This window comes from Haemorhous mexicanus, chromosome 2 (assembly GCF_027477595.1).
Source record: "Haemorhous mexicanus isolate bHaeMex1 chromosome 2, bHaeMex1.pri, whole genome shotgun sequence".
Lineage (NCBI taxonomy): Eukaryota > Metazoa > Chordata > Aves > Passeriformes > Fringillidae > Haemorhous > Haemorhous mexicanus.
Window position 1 is genome coordinate 13,472,015 of NC_082342.1, and position 20,167 is coordinate 13,492,181.

Genomic DNA, 20,167 nt, shown 5'->3' on the forward strand with positions numbered 1-20,167 from the left:
TTTGGGGTGACCTCATTGTGGCCTTCCAGTGCCTGAAAGGAAGATATAAGAAAGATGGAGCAAGACAGTTTACAAGGGCCTGGAATGACAGGACAAGGGGTAATGGCTTCAAACTGACAGAGAATAGATTTGGATTAGAGATTAGGGAAAAATTATTTCCTGTGAGGGTTACAAGGCCCTGGCGCAGGTTTCCTGGAGAAGCTGTGTCTGACCCATCCCTGGAAGGATTCAAGGCCAGGATGGATGAAATTCTGAGCAACCTGGTCTAGTGGAAGGTGTCCCTGCCCATGGCACAGGGGTTGGAACAAGATGATCTTTGAGGTTCCTTCTGACATAAACTCTTCTATGATTCTACAGTCATAGATATGATGAAATGTGGTGAATATAATCTAAATATAACCATGGCAACTCAGAACTTTCTCTACTCTTTCACTCTGTTCTTTTCCTTCTGCACAATAGAAATGTGTATGTATGCATGTATGTGTGTATATATATATATATATATATATATATATATATATATATATGTATATATGTATATATGTAAATATAACTTTGCTTCTCATACAGAAAGTTACCACAGAAGCTAAGATGCTTAAAGGGTTGAAATGGATCTTAAAGATCAACTCGTCTCTGTTGGGCAGGGACATCTTCCCCTAGCTCAGGCTGCTCAAGGCCTTATCCAACCCTGCTTTGAACAGTTCCAGGGATGTGGCATCCACATCTCTGTTGCTTCTCTGAGCAACATGTCAGAGTGCCTCACCACCCTCACAGTAAAAAATTTCTTCCTAATATTTAATAGAAATCTATTGTCTTTTAATTTGTACCTGTTGCTTCTTGTCCTATCACTACAATTCCAATACTGGAAAAGAAAAATATGTTTCACATCTCCAGGAGGAATGTTGACATCAGTGCAAATCAGAATATAATGACAGACAATGGAAAAAAGTTCTTTTATGGAAATTCTTGGGTTGTGGAATTCAAAACCCTGACAATATTGAGGTTTTTAGAAGTTTTCCCAGCTTAATTATCTGGATGACTTTCCTTCTGAAATCTTCAGTATATTCAAGTGACTGACTTCAAAATATCAATTGCAGTATCTCTCAATAGTGGCTGGCTGTGATTACCCCCAAAACTTTTTACCCTTTTAAGAATTTTTTACCACTATGTTCGTTAACATGCAGGGTGATGTGAATTATAACCCCCACTGGAGAGTTTTTCCACTCTCTGTATAGGAAATGGTGAGACACTTGTGATTGTGCTGCTGAAAGCAGCTGCATGAGTTCAGCTGGGTACAGGAGAGGACACCTGGTCTGATAAACATTTGCATCACCAAGGAATTTGTTTAATGTGTATATTAGAGAAAGAGGAGATTATTTCCTCAGTGAGTTTAGTTTTTTATAATTTATTTTATTTGAAGTGAGGGAAAGATTAAATCAGTCTAAACCCAATACAAAAATACTAAAAGGAAGTTAACTGTCCAAACTAGTGCATCCAAAGAGTAAACACTATTGATGATGAATGGACTGGATTTTTTGGCAGAACAGTTTATGACAAACAGAGTTTCAGGAAAGCCTTCTACAGGAAGTCAAGTAAGTGCAGGTTTAGACACTTCACATTGAATGCAGAGTAAATCTGTTAAGCACAGCCTTTTTTGCTTTTTCAGCTACTGTGTAGATAAGCACATGCCAGTTTTCTGGTTTTGGATACTGTAAACAAGACCTTAAGCTTTTACATTAATGTAAGCTGAGTGATTTCATGATAAAAGAAAACTCTGAATAGTGCCTGGTTCTCTGTATACCCGTTCTCTAGGAAATTGATTCAATTTTAATGACTGCCTCACACTTCAGGACCTTGTCTGAACTATCCTAAGTGTCCCCAGTCGATGATTTATGAGCCAATTTGGAAGCTCCATAAGCCAGAAGTATGGAACTGCATCTCACCGACCAGACCTTATCATGGAATACCTTGTAGGAAGGTAATGGAGTACTTCTGTGTTCTGTACCATTTCAGAAAGTTTGAAATGTTTTCCACTCCTACAGTGGAAACAATATTTCTGTGAAAAGCATTATCTCTGGGTTTGGGATATTTTCTGAAATAAGGCAATGTTTTTTGCAAAGACTGTAATTTTTAAAGCATTTTTATATTAAATATATATGCACATTACATGTTAAAACTGATATACTTTTTTAAAATGATCAAGTTTGGCAAATATACAGAATGACATTCTTATTGTACCATCCTGACTTTCCATTATGGTACAAATGCAGTTTTATTTTCTTGTCCATGTAGTTACATTTAACTTTATAATACCATACTGTGGTTTATTCCGAGTGCAAATGTGAAACCTGAACAGTGAATATTGGGTAATACTTGGGAATCTCTTTTTCATGTACACATTCTGCTTGCTGTAAAGTGTATGCCTGGATGAGAATAAAATCAGACAGATTGACTACTTCATTTGCAAGCTTAACATTTTAGAAGACTTTCATTCTACTTTGTTGCAAAGAGTTGTAGAAAAATGGAGAGAACAGAGATCTAGGAAAGACTGAATTATTAAAAGCAAAACTATTTTAGTTTTATGTATATTTCTTGAAATATAGTGGTTGCAAATTTGAAACAGGTCAGTTGTGTGCTTTTCTAACTGGTGTAAAATTTTTTAGGAAAAAGAAAGAAAAATTCATAGGTAATGAGTGGAATAAAAGCAAAAACAGAGACGACAAAAGAATTTTGAGTACCTAAGAAATTATAATAAACATCTGCATGTGTCTGCCTAGATATTCTTAAGCCTCATGTTATACGTGTTCGTTGGATAGGAAAAAATGAGCTTCATTTCTTATATGATTATAATTTCTAGTGTTATATGGAGAGTGGGAAAAATTAAAAATAAATTTTGTTTCTTATTGAATAGAAAAGTAGCATTATCAATTTATGCATGCTTAAGAAGTCAGGAAATTATTTTGGTTTTTCCAAATATCAAGGCATTACCAGCTTATTTTTTTTATTGTAGCTCCTCTTGTTCTTTATAAAATTATCCATTTCCCCCCAATTTCAGTGTTTCTTCTGGAACCAATACTCATGTAGTTCAAGGCTAAAGTGGACTCATTCTTTCTATCTCTGGACAGAAACTCAATTCAGCATGTTTGCAATCACACCAAACTGAAAACTGACCATTATATCAAGATATTTTCAAAGAATTACAATGGCAGATTAAAGAGGCAAGATGGGTATTTTGTAACAGGGAGATTTATGAATGAATGAAATGTGTTTTAATTTATGTGCAGATCCATCAACCATATTTTCAATCATATAAAATGCACCCCGTGTTCCCCCCACCCCCAGCCATTTCCCCACATTGATTTTCCTTTTTATGCAATGTCTTCAATTATTTCCAGCATCCACACGTGAGGATATTCTGCAGCAGCAGATTTATGAAGTTTGTGAGGTGAGGACAATGTCACATCTTGGCTAGGAGGGGTGAACAAATTAGGAAACATTACTGCTCGTCTACTCCTAATATCAGCTTCACTTCATTCACTGAATAGGAAATGCATGGGTTAGAATGTTGGATATGGCTTAGATTCTGGAAGCTGTTGGGAGGGAAAACCGTAGCTAGTGGGTTTTGTCCAAATCAAGTTTAAGATAAGGGACCAAAGAATTGCATCATAAATAGTCATAATTTTCTTACACCGCGCATATCTCTGATAGAGATTTTGACAGTATACCATAGAAAGCACCAGAGACACAGAAGTAATAAACCAGTGATGATGAAATGTGAGATTTGCTGGTCGGAATGATCTCTGCCCAAAGTGGGCATATGCATACATCCATACCTGCCTGTGTGTACATGTGTTTCCATGTGTCTTTTTGGATTTAGTGAAGTCATTTTGTTGGATTTTGCTTAATGCAGGGAGTGTCCCAACTCACCTTGGGGCTTCTATGAGTGACTTTTAACATGTTGCACACCTTTTGTTGCTATTCCTTGCACGTTTTTACTATAAATGAAGCTGGAATTCTGCTCTTTTTTCCCATGTCACCTAGGACAAAAAAGAGGGCAGGGTTTTCTTTTGAGCTTCTTGGAGCTGATATTACTGCATTATGTCTTCCTTGAGAGAGACAAGTTTTTCCTAAATCATCAAATCAAGTTTCTGATCCACTGTAAACTGGATTAAGGAATAAACTATCCTTTATAATTATCATCACATTTCTTATATTGCTTTCTGTTAATCCACAGTACATTGCTATTATATAGTGAATTCACCAGTGTGTGGACACATAAAATGTTTTGATTTCATGTTTATAATGTAATGTTATTAAAGTGTCTTAGCAGTATACAAGCTCCATGAGTTATAAGCATTAGAATCTTAGTAGAAAATCAGAGTATTTGAAAACAAATTTTTAAAAAAACAGTGGGTGATAAAGAAGAGATGAAACCAGTGTTTTTCCAACCCAGAATAATGATCTATAACTATTTGAAAAGTCCTTAAGTATTTTCACCTATATTGAAACATACAAAACTCTGTGCAAACAGGAGGATACATCACACATAAAGTCTCTTGTTAAAGTTGTGTTTGGAGAGGCAAAGACTTATGTACTCCTTAGTAAGATTCGTAGACTTTACTAACTTTGTGTTTTATTTAATGGATTTAATAATTCTTAAAACAGATAATAATTCTTAAATTATAATTCTTAATTCTTAAAACAAAGCTTTGTCCTTTCTATATTAAAAATTGATAACAAGATTTGAGTCTGTTCAGTTTAGTGATAAATAGAGCCAGGAAGACATTCAGAATTCATGGCTAATCATAAGGCAATTCAAGTCACACAGGAATTCAGCCTTTATACATTCAGCCTTTATACATCTGGTTCATATTCTGGTTCATATTCTCTTTGCTATCAGTAGGGTTACAGTGCTTTATTCTGACTAATTTATTCAGTTACTGTAACCCAAATTTACTTCTGCCTCAACTGCTTTAGGTGCCCGACTCTATACAGACTGTCTCATTCAAAAAACCTGTTTGGGTAGCTGAGTTTAGGTTGGTTTCATAGTGTTATGCAGTATCTGGCACAGGAATGTGCTTGTTTTCAACAATGTCTGTGTTCTTGTCTCACAGAAAAATGGGAAATTGGGTGTGTGGTGCTGTTTCCAAACAATAAAAGGTACATGTTACATTGCAGTGAATTGTGCTTCTGTATCAAATCCGATCAGTTTTTTCCTAAAGCTAAGATAAAAGAAGATTCTGAGCTAAAAACATAGGTGATATTTAATATTGATTTATTTAATAGCACTTGATACCACTGAAGTCAACAGAATTCTTTTTTTTTTTTAATTTCAGAGTGAGTAGAATCTAGTTTCTGAGAAATAACCATAAAAATTATTTTCAGGCTTAAGTCAAAGTTCTTCCAGTGTCTGTAGATTTCTCCCATCAATAGCATAATTTCACTTTTATGTCATGATCTGTTCTGCAGTGTACAGAGTACAATGCTAACTTTCCAGATGCATAATGGCAGATTTTGATCTATAATGCAGTCATTGTGAAAAATCTGATTTTACAATAATTATTTATGAATACCAGAGTTATTTAATCAAAGAATTTTTTTTTTTCCCAAGACCCTCTGCAAACCATCCTAATTTAGTGAAAGCAAAGAAGTGAAAGGAAATGTAATGGTTTTGTACATAAAGACATCAAGATAAGGAATAAAAAAAAAAAAATCACATTGGGAGACTAGACTACTATCAATTATGCTGTAGTTGTTATGAAAAGGAATAACAGACAGCTGGGCATTTTCAATGGTATACTAAATCTGAATTACACTTCTACATTTTGCTCCTAAGAAGACTGTAAGCAGAAAGCTGATCTCTTCTTAATTCTTAATGCATCAGACTTGTTACATGGAATTAAAAATATACTGTGGGCCTGTCTTTCAATAGCAGAACCCTTAAAATGGGCCTTGGTCAGAGCTAAAGTGTGCAGATGCCACAGAAGATAATTAGCACAGCCTGCTTCTGATCCTGAGGCAGTTTGTTCTGCAGGGGTCTCTACAAGGTGAGTTCTGGTTTGGTGTGTTCACAAATACTCACTGCCTGCAGAGCTGTGAGTCAGAGAATATTTTCATGCTTCTATGCTACCAGAATTTCTTAACTAGGCAAGTTAGAGGTGTGAGGTTTGATCTTGTGAGAATGGCTCTCAAATGAGAGGGAAAATAAAACAGAAAAGCTGAGAGAACTGGAATATTTCTGCCTGGAAAAGATAAGGCTTTTGGGAGACCTAACTGGGGCCTTCCAGTACCTGAAGAGAGCCCACAAGAAAGATGGAAAGAGGCTATTTATAAGGGCCTGGGGTGACAAGGAGAAATGGCTTCAAACTGAAAGAAAGTAGGTTTAGATTAGAGATTAGGAAAAAAAAAAGTGAGGTTGATAACAGCACTGGTGCAGGAATCAGGGAAGAATGATGGTCAGTGGTTCAGATCATCTTGCATATCATGTTTCAAGTAGAAAGGGCAAGGCTGGGTGATTGTGCCCTGGTTTTATTGGCATTGTTGAAATTATTTGCTTGCTCTAAGAAGGAGTAAGTAAATTCACAGAGTGGTTGATTTTTGTCAAGACAAGAGATTTTGTCAAGACAAGGTGGAGATTGTCTAGCCCAACTCTGCTCTTCAAGCATGGTTATCTAGAGCAGGCTCCTAAGGACATATCTAGTTTTGTGTCTCCAAGGATAACTGACTGCACTAAAGCTTAGGATTTATGTGTATTTAATTTATAGCAGTACATTATAGTAAGAGTTTAGGAGTTAGAACTTCATGTCTCCTAAATCTAAACCCTAAATTATAGGCTTGATTGAAATTGGCAAATGATAATTTAGTTTCTCTATTGAAGCTGAGGTCCTCAGAAAGGATAAATCAAGAAAGAAGCCCCATGATGAGTAGGACACTGCTTCCTGGGTCTGTAATTCCACATGCCTCAGCAGCCTTGGGCCAAAGATAGAACATAATCCTGCCAAACAGGAAACAAAATCTATTTCAGGTCTGTGATACTCTGCTCTCTTTTATTGTGCTTGCTGTCTAATTTTGTTAATGGATTGTTCTTGCTGCTTATTGAAAGAAATGCTATAGATTATGTCCTTAGTTTAGTCTTGACTGGATCTTCCTTCTATTACAGGACTGATGAAAGGTCAAAATGAAAGATTGCAGTGAGAGGAAAATATTGGAAGTAGCTTTTTCCTTCTTCAATTTGTCTCATGTAAAGGTCAGAGGTGACAATAATGTGTTCTTTGGCCATTTTACAAAATAAACCAACCACTTCTCCATTCCCTAAAGGTCTCTAGGCATTCGAATCTCCAAGAGACATTGATTACTGTTTCCAGCTGCTATCAATGGATTAGAAGTGCTGGCAAATGGCACCATCAGAAAGGATAGATGGATAAATATTCAAGAAAACAAAAGGAAACACTGAAGGTATGAAATGTTCTCAACACATTTTAGGTACCTGAACGTCCTTATGCATTTTTTATGTCATTTAAATGCTTTAACATGGTTCACTATTAAAGAGAGGATACCCTTTTCTGCTTTTGGACTTGAGGACACCTCCTAAATCTGGGAAGTATTGTCATTTTCATATATGCAGGAGTAATTTTCTTCCTTTAAGTTTTTTCTACTTGCTAGTAATGGCAGAAATTGGTTAAATGTATTATTTCTCCCCTCCTTGTCTGATGCATTGTTCACAGGGGTCTTAGGATGAAGGAAGAGATGAGAAAGTTGACTCCGTGTTCCAGAAGGCTTGGTTTATTATTTTATGATATATATTATGTTAAAAACTATACTAAAAGAATAGAAGAAAGGATTTCATCAGAAGGCTAGCTAAGAATAGAAAAGGAATGAATAACAAAGGCTTGTCTCTAACCGAGACAGTCTGGACAGCTGGACTGTGATTGGCCCTTAATTAGAAACAACCAGATGAGACCAATCACAGATCCACCTGTTGCATTCCACAGCAGCAGTTAAGAATTGTTTACAGTTTGCTGCTGAGGCCTCTCAGCTTCTCAGGAGGAAAAAATCCTAAGGAAGGATTTTTCATAGAACATGTCGGCGACACTTGTCTGTCACTGGTTTTGAAATTAGTTACTAATTGCCTAATGGCTTCTAGTTAAACTGGTGTATGTAACTGGTAGTGATTATTCTTAAATGCCTAACTTGGATATTTGATAGGTACAAGTAACTAGGCAAAAAAAAAAGCTAAGAATAATTATATTCCTGCAGCCTAATGGAGGTAATGACTTTGAATTTATTAATGATGAAAACGCTTAGCATCCAGTTAATTCCTAATGTTGAGAGGAGTGTGTGCTGACAACAGTCTAGGAGAGACTGTTTGGTTAAGGGCATACACAGGATGTATTAGGGTAGCCAGTCACCAGAATTGTAGCTCCTGGATGGCTCTTTCCCAGTGTTCTGTTGTCTGACCAGCAAGAAAGTGGTGTTCCCTTGCTTGTTTGATTTTAATTTTTTTTTTGAAGTAATAATGACCAATACAATGTAGCTGCCTAATTTGAAATTCATCAAAATTTTCTGGTTTGAGTATAGAAAGTTCCACATGACACAGTAAAATATCATGCAAATTGAAATGAAATCCCAAGTCAAATACTGTATTATGTCACAAATATCTTATGTTCATATATATATCTTATATTCCATTTTGGCTAAGGTCCTTAAGGTTAAGTACTTGAATCAATTCAAGTACTATCAATTCAAAGCTCTAGAAATGTGCAAGCACTCATAATTATATAAAGGAAAAACATGAAATCTATTGATGCATAATTAAGTAATTACATGTCTCCACAAAATCTGGATTTAATTTTCAAATTTAAGCCTCAGTAGATTTCCCTCCATTTCTAAAACTTATTCTGAATGTGAAAAGTGGCTTAGCTTTCATGGAAACTAGTGCCTTAGGAATACACTGGTCTGTCTTCAGAAACTACTTTTGATTTGTAGTGTGAGCAGTTTCTAAAGCTTGTGTCTGATTTCTATTTCTCAGATTCAAGTAAAAAAATTCCTTAATGTATTTCTGTCACATTTATGTCAGCCATTAATAAATCATCCAGAAATAGAGTTATAATGAGGCATTGCTTGCTATATATGTCCTGACATGACACAACTGATAGTAATATGGGTGGAAATCTAAACCACAGAAGCCCTTAATGCTTGAAGAAAACAAACATTTGTTAAAAAAATGTGACAGAACGCACACTTCCTCACCATTTATAGCAAACTAATGAGTTTCAGTAAATAAAACCATTTTTATATTATTATTTTTATAATAATGTGTGTCGGAACATGCATTTTTATTTGTGTGAGTGAAAAAAAAAGAGACCCCACTTAAATTCAAGAGAAATAAATAATCCTGTTTTATGCTTTCCCTTCCTAGAACAATGCTGCCATTGCAATATCATCTTTTTCTTCCAACATCCTTTGAAAAATCTAATACAAATCAAATCTTTCCACTTTTTGAAAACTTCCTGGTTAACTCATCAGCTACAGAAGACTCCCTGTTATTTTGGTTTTCTACCTAAACAGGTAGCAGTTCTTGTATTGTGGCTCTTTCCAATCTCTGAGCAAGCACACTAAACTTCACAAAAAGTAGCTTACTGTTATACATTTATGGCCTTAGATAGTAGCTGAAAATTACTCTCTTAGATTTTATGCAAGCAAGTACTTAAATATCCACATTGTACCTGAAAAAGAAATAATTTATTTCGTGAATATGTTTATATCCTATGAGTCTGTTAACCTGTTCAGTAAAATCCAAGAGCTGCTTCCTTTGAAGGAATCTACTGAAGGTATACTGTGAGTTCTGAGTCCTTTCTAAGACAAATTGAGGCTTGGTGACTTTCAGCAATTGCTATAACAGGAGATAGGATCCTTTCATTTTGTGTGAAAATATCCACATGTTAAACTTACTCATACAAGAGGAATTTTCAGCATATGTACTTCAGTTATGACTTTTCAGACTGGTGTTATTTGCAAGTCTTCTGTGTGCAAAATTTAGTAGTCAGCTAGATGGTTCTCTTAAAAGATTATTTCAAAGTGTAAAAAAATTACCAGGAAAAACCCCCAAACCCTAATCAAGTCTGAAGTGAAGAAACACAGTAATGTAGATCTTTCTGAAACTAAGAAAACCAAGAAAAGACTAAGAGGTAATCTCCAGGGTTCTGGGCTTCATAGAGGTTGAGAGGTTTCTCTTACTCTTGTATGAACTGCTGAGCATCTGCTCTATGCACACAGACTGAGGTTTGGTGCTTACACTGCAATGTCACTTCTGGTGTTGGTGATTGAGCAGAATTGATTATTGTGGTGGTATGACAAGCCCAGGAAAAAATTCCTTCACACACCAGTTTACAGATCAAGTAAAACCAGTACCTATCCACTTCACAAATGAGGGCAGGAATTCTTAACAAACTTGTCATTTCAACTCTTATTTTTTTTTAAATGTGTTTATTCCTTCTAATTTAATTACTTGAATGTCTGAACTTCAGGTGCAACATAGAATCCTTTAATATTTGACTAGTAATACTCCTCTGGCACAGGAAGTAGACTAGGAGACAAGTGATAACTAAAAGAAATCCACGTTTTTAAAATAGCTTGTTAATTTTGCCTTTAGAATAAAAAAGAAAAAAATTTGGAATAAGAGGTAATGCCATCTGTCTCTTAAATTCTTCCTACTCCTGACACCGCCTCTTAATTATTAGGAAATTAGGAGTATTGTTTTCAGGAAAGAAATCTAATCAGAAAGATCCTAGATAGATAGAAAGATAGAAAGATAATCTTATCTTATTTCAGGAAATGACAATTCTCATGTGCCAAAATATGAGACAGATGCACAGAGAGCTTTGGCTGGAACTCAACAGAAATAAATGCCAATACCTCTGGGTTAGGCAATTCAGGTGTCCTGCAATGAAATCAAGAGTATGCAGGGAAGAGCACTATCCAAAGAGCCAAAGCTCAAGTAGAACTTAAATTGGCTATATCTGTAAAAAACAATGAAAAATGCATCAACCACAAAGGGAAGGTTAAGGACAATTTCCATCTTTTTTTGGATGCAGGGGAAACATGATGAAAAAGGATGGGAGGAGTGCTGAGATTCTTAACATTGTTTTATCTCAGACTTTAATAGTAAAACTTGCTATCCCCTGAGTACCCTTTCCCAGGGGCTGTTAGACAGGTATGGGGAGCAGCACAGAGTAATCCAAGTGGAAAAGGTCAGTGACCTGCTGCACCACGCAGAGACACACAGACCTCAGGGGCTGGCTGGGATCCAGCCAAGGGTTCTGCAGGAGCTGGCAGAAGAGCTCAATGAGCCACCTTCAATCATCTACCAGCTGTCCCAGCTAACTGGGGAGGTCTCAGAAGACTGGAGGGAGTAAATGGTGCTCCCATCTCAAAGAGCTGGAAAAAGCTATGGGGAACTACAGGGCTGTCAGCCTGACCTCAGTGCTGGGGAAGGTCATGGAGCAGACCATCCTGAGTGCAATCACACAGCATGAGTCGGACAGCCAGCAGATCAGACCCAGCAGCATTGTTTGTGAAAGGCAGGTCCTGCCTGACCAGTCCAATGGCCTTCCATGAGAAGGTGACTTGCTTAGTAAATGAAGGAAAGGATGAGGGTGTTGTCTTACCTGGACTGTAATAAAGCCTTTGACACCATTTCCCACAGCATTCTCCTGGAGAAACTGGCTGCTTATGGCTTGGACAGGTGTATTCTTCACTGAGTTAAAAACTGTCTGGATGGCCAGGCCCAGAGAGTGGTGGGGAAGGGAGATAAATCCAGTTGGCTGCTGGTCACAGGTGGTGTCCCCAGGGCTCAGTAATACCCTGTTCCACCTCTTTATCAGTGATTTGGATGAGGGGATCGAGTGCACCCTCAAGCAGTTTGCAGATGACACTTAGCTGGGCAGGAGTGCTGATCTGCTGGAGGGCAGGAAGGGTCTGCAGAGGGATCAGGACAAGCTGGATATGTAGTCTGAGGACAGTGGCCTGAGGTTCAACAAGGCCATGTGCCAGCTCCTGTGCTTGAGTCAGGACAACAACCCAAGAACCCCAGGCAGTGCTGTGGGCTGGAGACAGAATGGCTGCAAAGCTGCCCTGGGGAAAAAGATCTGGGGTGATGGTCATCAACAACTGATCCCTGGTGGCCAAGAAGGCTACCTGCATTGTGGCTTGCCAAACTGGACAGCAACCATTCCCCTGCACTGGGCAACAGTGAGGCTGCACCTCAAATCCTGCGATAAGTTTTGGGATATGAAGACATTGATGTGCTGGAACCCATCCACAGACGGACAGCAGAGGTGGGGAAGGGTCTGGAGCACAGGTCTGATGAGGAGCAGCTGAGGGAGATAGCGGTGTTTAGTCTGGAGAAAAAGAGACTCAGGGGGGATCTTAGTGCTCTCTTACACCTCCCTGAGTGGAGTGTGTAGCCAGGTGGGGTTCAGTCTCTTCTCCCAGGTTGCAAGTACAAAGATGAGAAAAAAATGGCTTCAGCTTGCCTCAGTAGAGGTTTAAATGGGATATTAAAAAACATTTCTTCACCAGAAAAGTTTTTGAGCACTGGAACTGTCCAGGGAAGTGGTGGAGTCACTGTAGCATTGGAATGTCTGGGTGGGCAAGGATAGGGACCCTCAGCCAATGTCAGTCAGCCCTAAATGCAGATGTATCATTGGCCAGAGAGCTGGAAAGGGCTAAGACCTCAATGAATCACATGTGGAAATGGAGCTCCTATAAATGGAGCTGTGGGAATAAACTGGAGGCTGTTTGTCACAAGAAGCCTTGAGTGTGTCATCTCTGTCTTGGACCCATCCCCCGTCACGTTGCAAGTCACCATTCCTGGAGGGATTTACAAAACTGTAGAACTTTTTTTAGTGGTGAGCATGGCTGTGCTGGGTTAATGGTTGGAATTAATGATTTTAAGGGTCTTTCCAATCTAAATTATTCTGTGATTCTATGAATCTACTATATAAATCTGAGCACAAAGGAACTAATGAGAAATATTCAAGAATGAGGGAACTGTTAATGCTAGCATGATTCTTTTTTTCTCAAAAGCTGCGTGTTTTATTTCACATTAGGGAGAAATAGCTGATGCTACATTAATTGGGGTTTTTTGAAAGCAATTTGATACAATTCTTCAATAGAAAATTCCTAAATAAAAATCACAGGAAGGAAGTTTATCTAAAAATTGTGAAGCTACGGTGTTGCTTTGATAGGCTTAAAATGTCAGGGAAGTATTTTTGTGCATTTTGAAGTATTTCCAGTACCAATTTTGATTAGCAATAATGACTGTGCCTTGTGAAGAACTGAATGCTTTCACATTCAGATTCACTAGGCTTATAAATAATGTGTTTGGTATTATCAAAGCATTTATTACCATAAAAATATAAGAAATCAGGACATCTTAAATTCTGTTAAAACTAATAAGTAATTACATTAAAAAAATAAGACCTTTAGACCTATTTTATGCAAATATGAATGAAAATATTTATTTATACTTACGTTACTAACCACAAGTTACATGACTGCAAACTTCTTTAACACTTTAGAAAAGTAAAGTTTGGATTTTTTGATTGAAACAACTAACAAACAACAAAAGCAATTAAAATAATTTGAACATAGTGACAGGAAGAGTTTTGCCTCATCAATGTGAAAGTAATTCCAATTTCTCCACTTGGAAGAAAAAGAAAAGGAATGTGCAGTAATTATCTTGTCTGTGCAAAATAGATTTCACATTTAGAGAAACAAAAAGGGAGAAATGGTGTCTTCAGATATCAATTTTTATTTGTCTTGTGAATATTGAAATGAAAGTTTATATATTTGGGTGAAATATTTTGTTCATAAACTTCATGTTGTCCTTACATAGCACAAACTATTTCAAATTAAGACCTGAGAATTTTGTGTGATTCTTTATGAAATAAATGTTTAGAGAACCTCAGTGAGCAGACTGTGACTGCATAACATGGTTACTGAGAGCAATCTAAATTTATTTCCCTTATCAATTATGTTCCCCAAAGACAGAAGCCTGCAATTGCTACTTCCAAATTGTACTCCATTCTTGGCTTGTTATCTTCATTGCTGCCCTAAAATGAGGAGGGTTCTTTCTCCAGCCTCATTTCAGAAGGAAAATATAAGTAGGACATCTTGCTAAAATGACAGAATTGAACTGGGTTGATATTTAGAATATATAAATAGAAAAACTATTTTTTCCTCTTTTCAGGATACCAGAGAACATGGTTTTCAAAATGCTGAGGTGATTTGACTGATAACGTTAAATGAACCCTATTAAATGAGACTTATTATTTCTTGCCTGAGACAAAAGCAGACCAGTAAATTGCAATGCTGCTACTGTCGGTGCCTTATTCCCAAATGCCATATTCCCCCTGTGCATTTTCCTTTTGTTAATAGGCAGAGTATATTTCGGTTGATAATCTTTGGTACTTTTACTTGCTGAGATATGATGGCAGGCAGAATTTAAATATCTCCAGAACTGGCTGAAATCTTAGCAGTGCAATGAAAAAACTCAGTGATACAGAGATCAAACACCTTCCTTCTAGACATGGAGGAGAGACATGGGCAGACTAAGCTGTCTCAGTGATGTGTTGGAGATTCAGGGAATGCAACAGCAGAGCCCAGCACCCGCCTCCACTGCCATCAATACCCACCAGCACGGCACATCCTACACGCTGCTCACAGGCAGATGGAAAAGGGGGTGTGGATATGTTTGTCGGAAATGATTCAAGAATTACTTTTAAAACTCTTATCCTGAAAAAAAATTAAGACCAATCTTAGTTGGTGGGAGGCAAAGGAAGGTCTGTGAACAACCATTTCTAAGAAGGGCTATTACTTTCTGAGTTAAATTTACATGTGTTTTTGTACAGTACTCTTTCATCTTGTATTTTTTTTTGTCATGAAAACATCATTCAAATAATTGTGTTAAGTGTTGTAATCAGGTTTAAAATATTAGTGCTGGAAATCCAAGAAATATCTGGTGAGAAACCTCCAAATTATTTGTGTATGATTGGCCAAAATTTTTGGATTGCTTTACACCTATATAAATGTACATATGCATGTATAAAGCAACAATAGCACAAAGGTACCAGCAACATTCCAAACTAAGACAAGGAAGAAGCCCTGGTAGACAAAAGGTGTGAGATGGCATTTCATAAGCATCTTTCTGTGAGACAAGGAAGTTAATTTCAAACTTTAGGATTAAGCTACATTCTTGCCTCAAACGAAAGAGCGTGATTGTACTTGGGTGGGGTGAGGGAATTTTGATGTTCTTGCAATTCTTTGACATATGGCACAGTCTAGCACAACCAGTCATCACGCCAAAGATGATTATGTCCTACAGCACCAATGCCAACACTAATTTATTAACGTTGTTAGAAAGACAAAGACACTGACTTAAAAACATTTAACTGCTCAGAGGGTCATGTGTTTCAGCAGCCCAGGGAAAGATGTGTTTGAACACTTGCAACTTCTTTGGTGATAGCAAAGGTCTTGTTACTTGAGAATACTTAAGGATTCATTTCAGAGACCAGCCTTGAATGTCAGATTTCAAACCCAAGTAATTTGTACTTGCAATTAGAGCCTTTGCACAAAAGATTTTCAGTCACAATATGACAGAGGTGACGAAGGATTGTTGTCCTTTTTTTTTTTATACCTTTAGCTCTGTCTATAAATTCTCAGGTTTTAAAAGAAGAATAATGTTTGATAACTACTAAAATGAAACAGCATAGGCATTGATCAAAATCCTGTAATCAAAAAATGACTTCAGAATGTCAGCAGACTGAGAGAAGGACTTCCTTGTGAAATTAGTGCTTTATTGACTCTTTTCCTGTGACCTTGATTCGTCAACTATTAAAGCAGTATCTGGATTTGTGATATGGCTTTATGAATACCCAGATAATTATCACTTATTTGCTTGAAAGGTATTTCAGGTGGACTTCATCTGCAAACCTGTGCATGTGTGAATTTTACTTTTTGGAAGAGAAGCAGCATGCAACTTACATTGAACAACAAAATGAGCCTTAATTGATGGTAGCCTCTCCAGAAAACAGACATTTGTCAGTCAGCAGGCATGAAATAAATAATAATCTCCCATGATCATACTGATTTTGATACAGGCAGTTAAGTCTAAAGTCAAGCATTATAAAGTTCAGTATATTAGGAGGAAGTTGATATATCCTTTAAAAAACATGAGATGAGTAAACTTCATGGTCATCTTATGGTCACTCCTGACCCTAAATGGTTTTGTGAAACAATAAAACTTGATCTTTATTCCCTTCAGGACTGCAAAGATTGACTGGCAATAATATTTTTCCTTAAGTGCATTCACCAGAAAAGAAGGGTTTTTTGATTAAATGTCTGCACATGAGAAGTGAACCTTCCCATGCTGGTGCAGATTTTCAAAATAGGATATGGGCACCAATACTACACTTGCCAGCTTCCCATCTTAGATATAAGAAAACATTAAAAAAATATGAGTGTCTTTCTAGATATTTGAAGATACTCTTTTTTTTTTTAATCAAGTTTAAGAAAATAGTCTTCACAGTCATAAGAAATCTGCTCTGAGTATCTCTAAAATGCAATCTTTGGTACAATTTAGATTATTTTAGATACATTTGATTTAAATGTTTAAATAAAATTAAAATTATTTTTATGTATATTTAGGTTCTTTAAATATTATATAATATTTCCTGAAAAATCAAATATTATTGTTTCTTTATGATGGAATTTTGAAAATCCATTTATTACAAATCCATAGATTTGTTCCAGTGCTTAAGATTATGACATGAACTCTGGTGGAAGTGATCCAGATATCATAGCCTAATTATTAGCCTAATGCTTAAGCCTTCATTTTCAAAATAGAATGAAGATTATTTTATATAATGAATATTATATAAAATAATAAAGATTATTTTAATGTAAATGATTTTTTCTGCACTTTGTGTCTTCATTTTTGTCCTGAAGCTTGGAATGTCTATTACCTCCATTAGTATATTCATAATAATATTTAGAAAGATAAATACTCTTAGGGGTTAAGTTTATTTCATGTGGGAATGTAGGTAAGCTCCTCATGTTACTACTATTTAAAAAAATAATACTAACTTTGTAGACAGCACATTACAAATGTTTTTATACTTTGGTGCTGTACTGTGTTGTAAATGTACCACTAATATTTTTGTGGAGTTTGGGAAAGAATTTAAGACACTTTACAGAATGTTTATTCCCAACCACACTGTTATCATAGTGCCAGCAGCAAAAAACCATGATACAAAATCTTTACTATAAATGTGGTATGATACTCAATCTCTGCAGAGAAATAGAGGCACTCCAGCTTCTTGTCTGTGTGAACACGTTCTCTGCCATTTCAAAGCTGTTTACTCTGGATCTCCTCCCTTTTTATCATCTGCCAAACCAGGAAGATTTGATCTCCCCTTTTTATTCTGCTCTTGAGTAACTGAAGTTACTCCTGTGGCTTCAGACCTGATTTCTTTCTAATGACACAGGGACAGTCACAGTGTGTGGGAGCTTTCCTAGGCTAAGTTTTCCTCAGCAGTCCATGTGTCAGGTCTTCAGACTTCCCCTTAGCACTTAGTGTTTTATTTTCATTATTTGACCATGCCCTTTTGCAGCATGTGAGAAACCAATTTAATTTTTATTTATGCCTCAACATATCTCATAAATCCTTTTTCTGGCATGTGGTGAAAAATTACTTCAGGGATTGTACATGTGGTGGGAGCCTTAACCTGTGCGACGCACAGGAGGCAGCTCGGAATAAACAGAGGGAGGCTCTGTCCCCAGGGAGACTTTGCCTGACTGGGGGAGAAACTTCCATGTCTGGGCTGCAAGTGACCCCTCTTGGATGCAGGCAGGCCCCAAAGCCTGGATAAATTTTGCCTGTTTGACCAATGGTCTTCCAAAAAGTGCTAAGTTATGGGAAGAGTCTTAGCATACAAACACAGTCAACAGCACCATAATTTTTCCCCGCCGTTTCTGGTTTCTTGGTGAGAAGGGAGTACCTAAAGTGTTCCTCTCCCTGCAGAGCTACCTCTTCCCTGCCTGCTTCCCCCATCCCTGTCTGTCTATCCCATTTCACCAAGAAGCCCACAGCAAGCTGTTCTTCGACGACAGAGGAACTGACAGCAACCCAACCCACCGCCACCTCCCTGCATGACTTCACCTCTTCTAGCTACTCTTCCAGTTTTTTTGTTCAAACATGAAAGGTTTACTCTTGGTGTGGTCAACTTGGTGCAAAATCTGTCTCTTTCAAGTTCTAAAATGCCTGGGAAAGACATGTGCTGCACTTGTCTAAGTGTTTGATCTTGCATTAAGAGAGTTTAACATCTAGAGATTTAACATCTCTAGTTAATCCGGGTGTAGGAATCCTCATTTGAACTGCATCTTATGAGGAAAGGCTGCTCCCATAATGTGAATCTTGGAAGACTTCTAAGGAAGAAAGTGGTCCATTTTTCTTTCCTGTTGCCATGTAAATGCCATTAGATGGTACTTCAAGTGTCACTTTATTTTATAGGGTGATAACAGCAGGAGTGTTAGAAAATGAAGACTTCGGTACTCTGGAGGGAGAAACTATTTCTTAGGGAGAAAATGGATGATGAGGTGAGGTGTTTCTTTTTTTTTTTTTTTTTTCCTTCACTTTCTTTTTAAATGAAGCATCTGAGATGAATATTTAAGAATTCTACTTTAGCAGAATGGGTATTTTAAGCCCAAGTGAGCAGAGAGAACAGAGCAATATGTGATATTTAAGTTAGTGTTGGAGATTTTTTGTGGAATCTCTGCAAAGGATAGAAGTGATCTTCTGTTCAGGAAGAGCTGAAACAAAAATGAATCCAGTACAGAAAGGAACTAGGATGTCACTCATTTTTGACATCAGAGACACTATAAAATTGAAGATCTGTCTCTTTCCTAGTCCCTGGCCCGTTGTGGCAAAGTGGCTGTGGACAACAGAAGTCAGTGGGACCAAGAAGTTTTATTTTTCTTGTGTATAAAACATTTCTTCTGAGAGAGCTTGAAAGGGGTGATATTCATTAGTCTAAATAGGCAGTAGTAAAATTAGCATGAACAAAGAATTTCTTCCTTGTTAAGTTCCATATGCTGCCTTTTCATTGTCAAAACACTTTGTATTTTTTATCAAAATCATAGGAAATTATTAAACCAAAATGTCTTTTATTTCTGATGTATCAGAATTCATGGATTGTATCAGAGAGAACAATACATCCTCCAAAGCATAAAGGAAGATGATGGCTCTGAATTAAAGTCTATCTAACAGTGGTGAGAGGATCTTGGAGACAGGTTTCAAAGATACTTTATAGTGAGAAAGCTTGCTTTCAAACCCTAACCCTTTTAAGTTTGCTCTGTGTGTAGCATATGATTTGCATGACTTCTGGGCAGATTTTCTTGTGCTGACACACACTGCATCTCTTTTGAATGCTCAGGTTCTGAGTGGTGCCTTTCTTGTTTCTCCACCTTACATACAGTCTTATGAATGATTATTTGAAAATTTTTTTGAACATCACGTTCAAAAACATTCAGATTTTATAGGAGAGGGGGGACTAAATATGGTTTTCTTGATGCATGTATTACTGCAGAGGATTGTGACAGATTTAATTCTCTATTTCAGCAGCCTCTAGAGTGATTCCATTTAATTGCTTTCTGGAGTTTGCTTTTAGCAGTATCTTTCTGAAAGGGTTTCTGAGCCCTTTTTGACTCTTAGAGAAGGTTGATGGTTATCATATGTAAGCAAGACATAATTTAGCACATTCACCTTCTTTTTTTATTGAAATCTTCATCTTACTCTGTAAGAAGAAAATATTTTACATACTTCACAATGTGTTACAGGCTCTTGAGAATGATTTTCTTTATTCAGAATTAGTATTAGCTTTGCATCAACTGCTTTGCATATTTTATCTGATAGTCTCTCCCATCTGTCTTTAAAACAAAAGACATTTTTTTCTGTATGCTCCTCGCTAGTAAGCAAAAAGTCTCATAAAATACTTTAAAAAGTTTTTCTGCACTGTTCACATGTTACAATGATGAGGTATGGTAATACTTTAAAAAGTATTTGTGGCAACTTGAATAGAGAAATTAGTGACAATGCATTAAAAAAGCT